At 33.4% G+C, this 9,651-nt stretch overlaps 1 pseudogene; it reads right to left on the bottom strand.

The window, feature by feature from the left end:
• Positions 1-5,575: 5,575 nt before the first annotated feature.
• Positions 5,576-9,362, bottom strand: LOC17880505 (annotated as a pseudogene).
• Positions 9,363-9,651: the final 289 nt, after the last annotated feature.

Here is a 9,651-nt window from a genome sequence, read left to right as displayed (position 1 = left end):
TGACAATTTATAGTTGCACCAAAACGTCACAATTATACAACCATTTTGCTGCATAATTATTGTTGCAATAATACAACACATATAACAATAAATGTCTTCATGGTAAATTTGCAATGAAATTTGCTATACGTTTTATGTCGCAATAAGTTGTAACAATTTAAAGTTGCAAATATATGTCACAATTTTACAACAAAGTTACTACAATAGTTTTGTTGCGATAATACGACATAATAGCAAGAAGTCAATTCATTGTAAATTTTGTGACATATATGCAACAAATGTGAGTTTGCAACACTCAAATAGCAACAATACAAAATGTGTCTCAATTTTGTTGCAACCTGATGATTTGCAACGGTATTTTAAATTATTGTAACAATTTTTGGTGTTGCAAGATCACTCTTTTTTTGTAGTGTAATGTCTAACCATTCCTATAAAAGTCTATAATACAATTAAGAACTAACTGTTTATATTAAAGTATTTAATACGATTAACATATTATGCATTTATGATCTTGGGATGATATTAATTATACATGTATGTTGTATATGCGGCCTTGAGTTTATAACTTCAGCTGGTATTGTATCTTATTCGTTATTTTCAAATCCAATTCTACAATGAAGACACCAACATTATATTTTTTACTTTGTAAAAAACTAATTTTGTGTACTCTGAATCTGATAAATTTTGTTTTCTATTTTAATTTAATAATTCCTAAGCAATTTCCATGGCCTTATATAACTTATTGAGAGGTTATAATAATTTATCATTTCTTTAAGTCAAGATATCTTCTAACTTTTTCATAGACCGTGGAAAATGGATTAGGGTTTGAAGCTTGTGCTACCAAATGGTTCTACTATTGACTGATTTATTGTGACTGATATAAAATAACAGAAACTGAAGCTCAGCAGATGAATGAATGCAAAATGGAGAGACTTTTTGGAGGAGGATGCGGGAAAGACGGAGGAACAACATGCCTAAACGAGTTCAAACGGAACAGATGTGATGCTTCTCGTTGCAGATGTATCGATCATTTCCTTACATGGTCGCATACTTGCAAGTGTACGAAATAGCACGGCCTAGTTTTTAATATAGTTTATAGTATATGTTGGCATGTCAGATACGTCATGTCAGTTTAATGTTATTTCAAATTTGTTTTTTTACTTTTTCCCGTACAATTAATAATTCGGGTATCCACTCGGAATTTTAATTTATATTTTGGTTAAATAATCAAATAAAGATTATAATTTATACTTTCCTTTTATAGTTTGCAGGTGTTAATTTTTTGTGTCTAATTAATTTCTATGTCAAATAGCGCATATAAGTGTAGTAATTATTCCAACAGCTAGTTAAGACGATGATAACTATAATAGCACATAAAAAAAGACTTTAGAACAACAACAAAAAAAATTATATTTACAATTATCGCTATTTTAAATTATGGTTCTATAACAATGCATAATTTCATAACGATGTCAATTGCAGGATAAAAATTCGGAAAGTGAAAATTTTCCAATCGTAGCCTAAAATATAAAGAAAATTAGAAAATAGAAAACTAGAGTAAACCCAATAATCCAAAAAGGTTTCTTGGTTCTGTTTCAAAAAAAAAAAAGTTTTCTTCGTTTGGTTTTGTTTACGGCGTCTGTTGGGAGGGGGGGGGGGAGATTAAACCTCCGATTACTATTACAGTTTCCGGCGAGGATAAAGTGGTTCGTTTGCGTTTATAAAGATTGAGTAAAGTTGTTAACGATCCTAAATTGTGCGGCGAGACAACAACGAGATCGAGGTCTGACGTGTGATGGAAGTCATGGATGATTCTGATAGTGGTGACTGGGAACGTCGTCTTTTTCATTGTGGTGATGTACTACAACGATTTGCTATTCATGTCTAGCTAAGTTTCTAGGAAGATTCTCATTTGAGTCTTTCAAGTCCGATCCTCTTCTTGGTCCTTCTTCTTCTACGTGAGTCACTCATTCGCTCTCACAACATTGTAGAAATGTGGTTTCGTTTCAATGTTTAAGTTTTTATGATCTAAGTTTGAGAATTTAGGATAGTAAAAATATTCAGGTTTCAGTCATGTGAGTATGCGATCCAGTTCCTATCATAACGGGCCAGAGTTAAGATGTTGGGCCTTTTGTTCACATTCATAGGCCCATCAAGAGACTAAAAGCAGCAACGGTCTAAAGCTGTTTGGTCGGCTCTCAGACTTTGTCTTCACCTGCGACGTACGGGTACAGTGCAACAATGGTAACGGCGTGTGTTACGCTAGGTTAAATGTGTGAGCTGTAAAGGGGAACACACATGAGGTGTATAAAAGGAACAAGGTGAGGCAATGACAAAGGAGTGAGAGGAGCGTGAGTAGCACGCAGAAAGGTCTAGAGAGCATCATAGTATAGAGGTTGAACTTATCTTCTCCTTTAGCTAGTGTTGATTCTCTATTGGTTTATGATCTTGTCTGGTTTCTTGTACTCGGTGTTAAACGCTTAATGAAATCCTTGTGAGCGGGTTTAGCTCACCAAGACGTACCTTAGCCACGTTGGCTTTGGGAACTTGTAAATCCCTGTGTCTTCTTCTTCTTCTTCTTCTCATCTCTGTTAAACACAAAACACAAAACGAATCTTAGATTAACTATTCTTAACAAGCAAGTTTCTCTGACTAAAGATAAGCTGAAAAGTTCTACAAGTCAAAACCCCAATTTTTGCCAAAATTAATAGGATTAATTGGAAAAGTAGTACATTTTAAAAACATAATTATAAAACTAATACATATACTATTTATAATTAGGAAAGTAGTACATTTTCACTATTTGATACTATTTCAATGATTTTTAAGGAATCTGAAAACAGCTTATTTACGAATATGCCATTAGAATAATTATATAATATAATTTGTACATCATATTTTCTGTACAGTTATACAAAAATATATTTATGTACAATAATAAAAATACTACATAATATTATATGTACAACTTATAAGTGTACAATTGTACATAAATATGAATATTTATGTACACTTTTTCTAGCTATATGAATAAAAATGTATAAATTTTTATATTTCGGTACAATCAATAAACTGTACGTATACATCTGTACAGTTAATCAGATGTACATATACGTTTGTACATATATTAAACTGTACAAATACGTCTGTACACATAATAAATTGTACAAATACGTCTGTACACATACTAAATTGTACAAATACGTCTGTACATATACGTTTGTACATATACTAAACTGTACAAATACGTCTGTACACATACTAAATTGTACAAATAAATATATAAATATGAAATTTATTTAAAATTAATTTAGCAAAATGCATATCAAATTAAAGAGAAAAAAACATGGATTTTTATGTATCAAAAAAGTTTTAAAAACCAAAGTTATAATCCCTAATATTTTAATTATTAAAAATTTGGGGTGATGATAATAAACAAAATATTTAAAAAAAATAATTAAAAAAAAGGAAAAAAAAAATCGGGAGAACAAAAAAAAAAATACCCTTTTGTCATTTTCCCCCTTCTTCTTTATCTCTATTTCACATAATCTCTATCTCACAATGTAGGTCCTACGACTACTTTCCTAATTTTGAATAGTGTATGTACTATCTTTCCAATTATGTTTTTAAAATGTACTAAAATTCCAATACACCCAAATTAATATTGTAATTTCATATTGAATCTTGTTTTTGAGTAAGGGTTTACTTTTTAATCTCCAATGGCTTGGGGTTTGAAGCTTCACCTGCACTGAGGAGCTCTTATGTACAATTCTGGGAAAGTTTGGTTCATTTTATTGGTTCTGTTGTGTTGTTCCACTTATGTAATTATATTATGTTATCTTTGATCGAAGATAATGGGTCTCTTCGTTTCGTCACCACAATGTATGTATCTTTGTTCGTTTGGTTTCCGTTGCGGCAAACGCTATGTTTTGCAATTAAAATTTTTGAACGTCAATTAGATTCAAAGGTCAAAAACGTTGTGTTTATCACAACCGCAACAGCAGTCGTAACCGCTTGCGGCGACGAAACGAAATGTTCAATATGAGTGACTCATTTTCCTTGTCTGTTTATACTTTATATATGTGAGCTTCACTTATGTTTTCAAATAATGAATTGTTATGGTACCAAATTACATGGCATTGACACTGTGAGTGAATTTTTTTTTTTTTTAATGCAGTTATGACGTTTCTAGAGGATTATCCATTTTGTCCACCCAATGTGAGGTTACCTCAGAGATGTGGTGAGTGATTTGCTGCATCATGAAGCATTGTGTTGGGTCTATATAATGCATGTAGGAAGCAGTGTGTTGAATATGATTGTGTTTTTAATCATCTTCAATATCTTCTCAGCCTTTGTTAAGGGGGTCAATGAGGGAGCTAAGATAGCTCACCAATGTGTAGGGTTTCTGCACTACTTAAGAAAATTAAACCTAAAGAAATAATGCAATGTGTAAGGATTACTAGCTAATTAGCTATCATATTTTATGTAGGTTAAAGTATCATGAGTGATACTTTTCTTGTAAATAACATGGTGGAAACCATATTTAATTTATGTTCCGTAAATTGTTAATATAGAAAAATGTGACCATAATGAGAGATATTTGTCTGTATAAGGTTCACTCTACCTTAATTCTTTGTTTTGAAATCTTTGTCTTCCTACCATTATTGATCGTCCTTTTTCAGCTTTATATGTTAACATGGACAATTTTGCATATATGATCCTGGTGCTGGAAATCAAAGTCAATTAGAACAAATTTGGTGACAAAACAACAAAATACTTGGACATTAACCTTGAAAGTACATGCCAAAATCATGGAGTACACTCCCACAATAACAAATCATGCTTAGGAAGTTTCTAGCTTTCATTTCATACACACTTACAATTAGGAACGGAATCTTCATTTCACTCATACTCTAGTTTTCAGATTTCATAAAATTATACGTAGATCTAATGACAACAAAAACTAACAGTCTAACATTTACTAGCTATATCAAATACTCAACAAATTGGATGACCCCTACTACAAAATGATGATTTTTAAGGTTAAACCTAGAAGTAGAACACAATTGATCGTTCGTCTTTGTAGGTTTTTTAGGTCAGACGGTCGTTTCGGTATTTCCCTTTTTAATTATGTAATGACAGACTTATATGCTGTTAGGTAATACCGTAATATACAACTGCGTCTACCAATCTTTGGTCATTTAAATAAATGTAAGTCTACCACAACGTACTCATACAACTCTATCATTAATAAAAAAAAACAGAAAACAAATCTGTTGTAACAAAAAAAAAAAGTTTACTGTCACTATGTGCTCCATTAGTAACTAATTTTATCACTGATTCTCTTGGATGCAAAAGTAAATCTATCACCAATTATATACCTACCATCAAGAGCGATAAACTTACTACAAAACTCTATCACACTAATAAATCTGTCTCATAAGTATGTATACAAATTGTATGTATGTTATAATGTTAAAAAATACGCCAAATATTTTATATATATATATATATATTACAGAAATATTTGTTAAGTTATTAAAATTTAGTTTTAAAATTTACTAAATATGTCTTCAATCAAATACAAGAATGTATCAAATGATATATCGCCAGCAAAATATACAATATAAGTTTTATAAAGTAAAATCGAATCACATATATTAGCGAGCGTCAAGGACCGAGAGGGTGATTTGGTTCACTGACCAAGATTCATCGTCGCCCTGATTACTCGAGGAGGAATCAATGTTAACAAGACTTCTTCCAACGCAATAACCTGGGGGTTTAGGCTGAGGAACAGTAGTTGTTTCGCTTCCAAACATCAAAACCACCTCCGACATCATTGGTCTATCTTCAGCCCCTTCTTGAACACACAAGAGACCAATTTGTATGCATCTTAAGATCTCTTGTGGTTGGAATGTTGATGATGACGAATCTATGATGATTGGATCTACGATCTCCAGTCCTTTTCCTTCTTCCCAGTGTCTCCACACCTGTGCATGAAGATCGAAGGTGTTTTGTGTGTTATCACTTACTAATGCAAAACAAGATTGAAAACTGAAAGTGAGATGTTTTAAGCTTACACAACCGAGAAGATTAAGGTCACGGTGCGAATTGTAAAATCCTTTGTTTCTCCTACCACTTATAATCTCAAGAAGTAAGACCCCGAAGCTGAAAACATCCGACTTCATTGAGAATATACCGTCCATCGCATATTCTGGAGACATGTAGCCGCTGCATAAAGAAGATTAAACTCATAAAATTATGATTTTTAAACTAAGACAAAATTATTGGTTGTTTTAGAGAATGATTACTTACTAAGTTCCGACTACTTTCCTCGTGTTAGCTTCAGTCTCGTCCCTTCCAAAGATCCTTGCCATCCCAAAATCTGAGATCTTCGGAGTAATATATTTATCAAGCAAGACGTTGCTTGCTTTCAAGTCTCTATGGATGATCCTAAACCGTGAATCTTGGTGAAGATAAAGAAGTCCTCGAGCAATACCATTGGTGATATCAAATCGCATTTGCCAATTTAGCATATAGCTTCGAGTTTTGTCTAAATTAATCATAACAGAAAACGTATGAAATTGTTCTGAATGGCATAAAAAATGTCTAATATAGAGTTACAAAAGTAAGGCACTAACCAAATAGATAAGAATCGAGGCTTAAATTTTCCAAGTACTCATAGATCAAGATCTTCTCGTCTGTGTCAATGCAGCAACCAAGAAGTCGGACAAGATCTATGTGTTGAAGCCTTGCTATTAGCCTCACTTCGTTCATGAACTCATTGGTCCCTTGAATGGACGTCTTGGAAAGTCTTTTGACTGCAATTTCTTGTCCGTCAAGTAAGTTTCCCTGATATCATATATTCCACGAGTTATATGAAAACATAATCCAGTAAAATAATATATGTCTATGTTTATCGTATTTTGTAATTTTTAACCTTGTACACGACACCAAAACCACCTTCTCCGATCTTGTTGGAATGAGAAAAATTGTTGGTGGCTATGATAATAGCTTCGATCTCCATCAGCGGAAGTTCTAGTTCGTCTGTTCTGTTTTCTCGAGAAAAGTGGCTTCTGCTTGATATTACCATCCAGTTATTCAACAAATCTTGGTTTCTCTCTTCATAAGCTGTTTTCATAAATAATCAATCCCCAAAAAAAAATTCACGTATAAACCAATTTGAAGATCATTACTAATTTACCAAAAGGTGCCGGAATAGCTCTTGCTTGCTTCTGTTTCCTTCTCCAAAAGCAAAACGCTATGAAACATAGAAAAAAAAAGAATAACACTGATTCCTACGATCAGACCTATTACTTTTCCCTTTCTGTTTCCGTCCTCTGAAAAAAAAAAAAAAAAAAAAAAAGTGAAGGTATTGCATCCCAAAAAAACTTTCAAAGAATAAAAATAAATCCAGTTTGTCTTTATTAGGGGAAAAAACAAGACAAGTTGGTCGACTATAACTACTAACGTGGCATAATTAGTAATGATCCCCTTATCCTAAAAATTGTATATCACATGTACCATATTGTGACTGCCGGACTGGTGGTGTGATTTTATTATTCTATTATTATTTTTATGAGTTACAATTTTTCTAAATCTTTAACGTTATAATAATGATTTTAATACCGTTAATAATTAAACGTCCATAGATTTGTTTAAATAACGTATTCTTACATCTGTTCTTATTAACAATTTTTTTATATCATTTATAATCGTTTTTAATATTATACTTTGTAATTTTTGTTAAATTATATAAATATATAAATTTGATAGTTAATTCCAAAATTTACAAGGATTTATATGCTTTAAATATAATAATAAAACATATTGTATCTTTATGGGTGGACATTTTTTTGATGTTATTAATATAACACTGTCATATATATATATATTTTTTGGTCAACAACACTGTCATATTCATATCAAAGTTTTATGATATTAATTTAATTAGATTTTATGGATCTAGATTTGGATCTACATGCGAAAATATCTTGGTAACTCCAGAACAGGAAATCCAATCAAAGTTTAGTTTAAGGATGGAAAAACCTAACCAAGATCAGCACGGGCCAATTTGACATAAAGTTCTTGACCTGTGGCGGGGTAATTTCGGATATCCTTAAGCACTCCGGTCCAAATCACACAGCCTGATCCACCATTACGAATATCTGTATTTGCATACGCCGTACAATTACAATTGCTGAGGCACCTCTTCTTACATTCTTCCACGTCGATACTCTTATCAACAATCGTCCATGTTGTATCTGGTAACTTCGTATTTTTCAACTTGAAAAACCCATCTCCACTAGTACAGCTCAACCGCGTCTTTCGTACACACCCACTTGTACCGTCATTTACCGCCCACGCCTCCTGAATCTTTGGCTCAAACCCTTTAATACAGCTACAGAATGCAGACGTATTTAGGTAACAGTAACTGTAAGGACCACAAAATCTGGTACGCGTCGCATGGGTCTGTAGGTGAAAGCCATGACAGAATCCGATCCTCGTCTTTCCACGTGATTTGTTGTAAACTTCCAGAGGGACTCATTGTCAATCTCGAGTAGATGTCGTGGTTGGTCATTAGAAACGTGTATACGACCTCTTCTTGGTTATCAGTGAAATTATAAACCATGTAGTCTAAATCTCGCATCTCCACCATCCCACTAAACCGGACACCGTCCCAAGGACCGCTCCGGTACATTGGTACGTCTGTCTGCCAGATAAAAAACTCAGGGAAACTTCGAGTTTCGAGTCTGTATGAGAATTTCCCCGTGGACGGATCGTCTGAACTTCTCCATGATCTAAGGAATATGTTACGCCCTGTTTTGCGATCCCAGCCCAGTTTCATCTGCGGGAGCAAAGTATCTGTTGGAAAATGGAAGCTTTGCCATAAGAATCCACTTGGGTTACTGTTGCTAGAGTATCTAAGCACGAGATTTCCATTAGCAAGAAGCTCTGCAACCACTGAAGATCTCCTATCTCCTCTAGTCAGATTCGTAGACCAAACAAGGGTATTGGAGTGATCAAGGAGGACGAGGTTAGTGTCAGAGAGTTTAAGGGTTCCCATGGCATTTGGGAGAGGCCTGTCCCTATTTGCAACCCAGACGAAGGTTTCTTCTGGTGTTTTCTTGTACCAAATACCAAGATACCAACGAGAACTTGTACCAGGTTTGAAGAAACCAAGCTCGAAGAGGCCACCAGGAGACACAATAGTTCGGTTGTTTGAGACTGTGAGAGATTCGGTAGATGACAAAATATTGGCATTGATCGAGTACGCAGGACAAACCAGAATTAACATAACGAAGACGAGTAAAAATGAGAAGGTGTAAGAATAGTGGTTGATATTTCGGAAACCTCTCATCTCTCTCTCAACTATCATTGTTTCTTCGCTTTTCTTGTTCGTTTCTTTTTATGTACACATATTCTGGATTGACAAAGCCAATGAAAATTTAAATTACATTATTTTCTCTAAAAATTAAGTTAGGTTCATCAAATATCGTATATTTATTTATTTTCAACTTCCCAGCAGAAGCAAAACACATTTTTCATCATTTCATGACTTTTGCATCACTTCAATTAACTCATTTACCAAATTTTTGTCATAGGTCAAAAGATGTACGTACCTTCAAATCTAACTCGTGGAATCTTTGA

The sequence above is a fragment of the Capsella rubella genome, unplaced genomic scaffold (genome assembly GCF_000375325.1).
Source record: "Capsella rubella cultivar Monte Gargano unplaced genomic scaffold, Caprub1_0 scaffold_7, whole genome shotgun sequence".
Taxonomy (NCBI): domain Eukaryota; kingdom Viridiplantae; phylum Streptophyta; class Magnoliopsida; order Brassicales; family Brassicaceae; genus Capsella; species Capsella rubella.
Note: the sequence above shows the minus strand (reverse complement) of the source record. Positions and strands in the feature narration are given on the sequence as shown.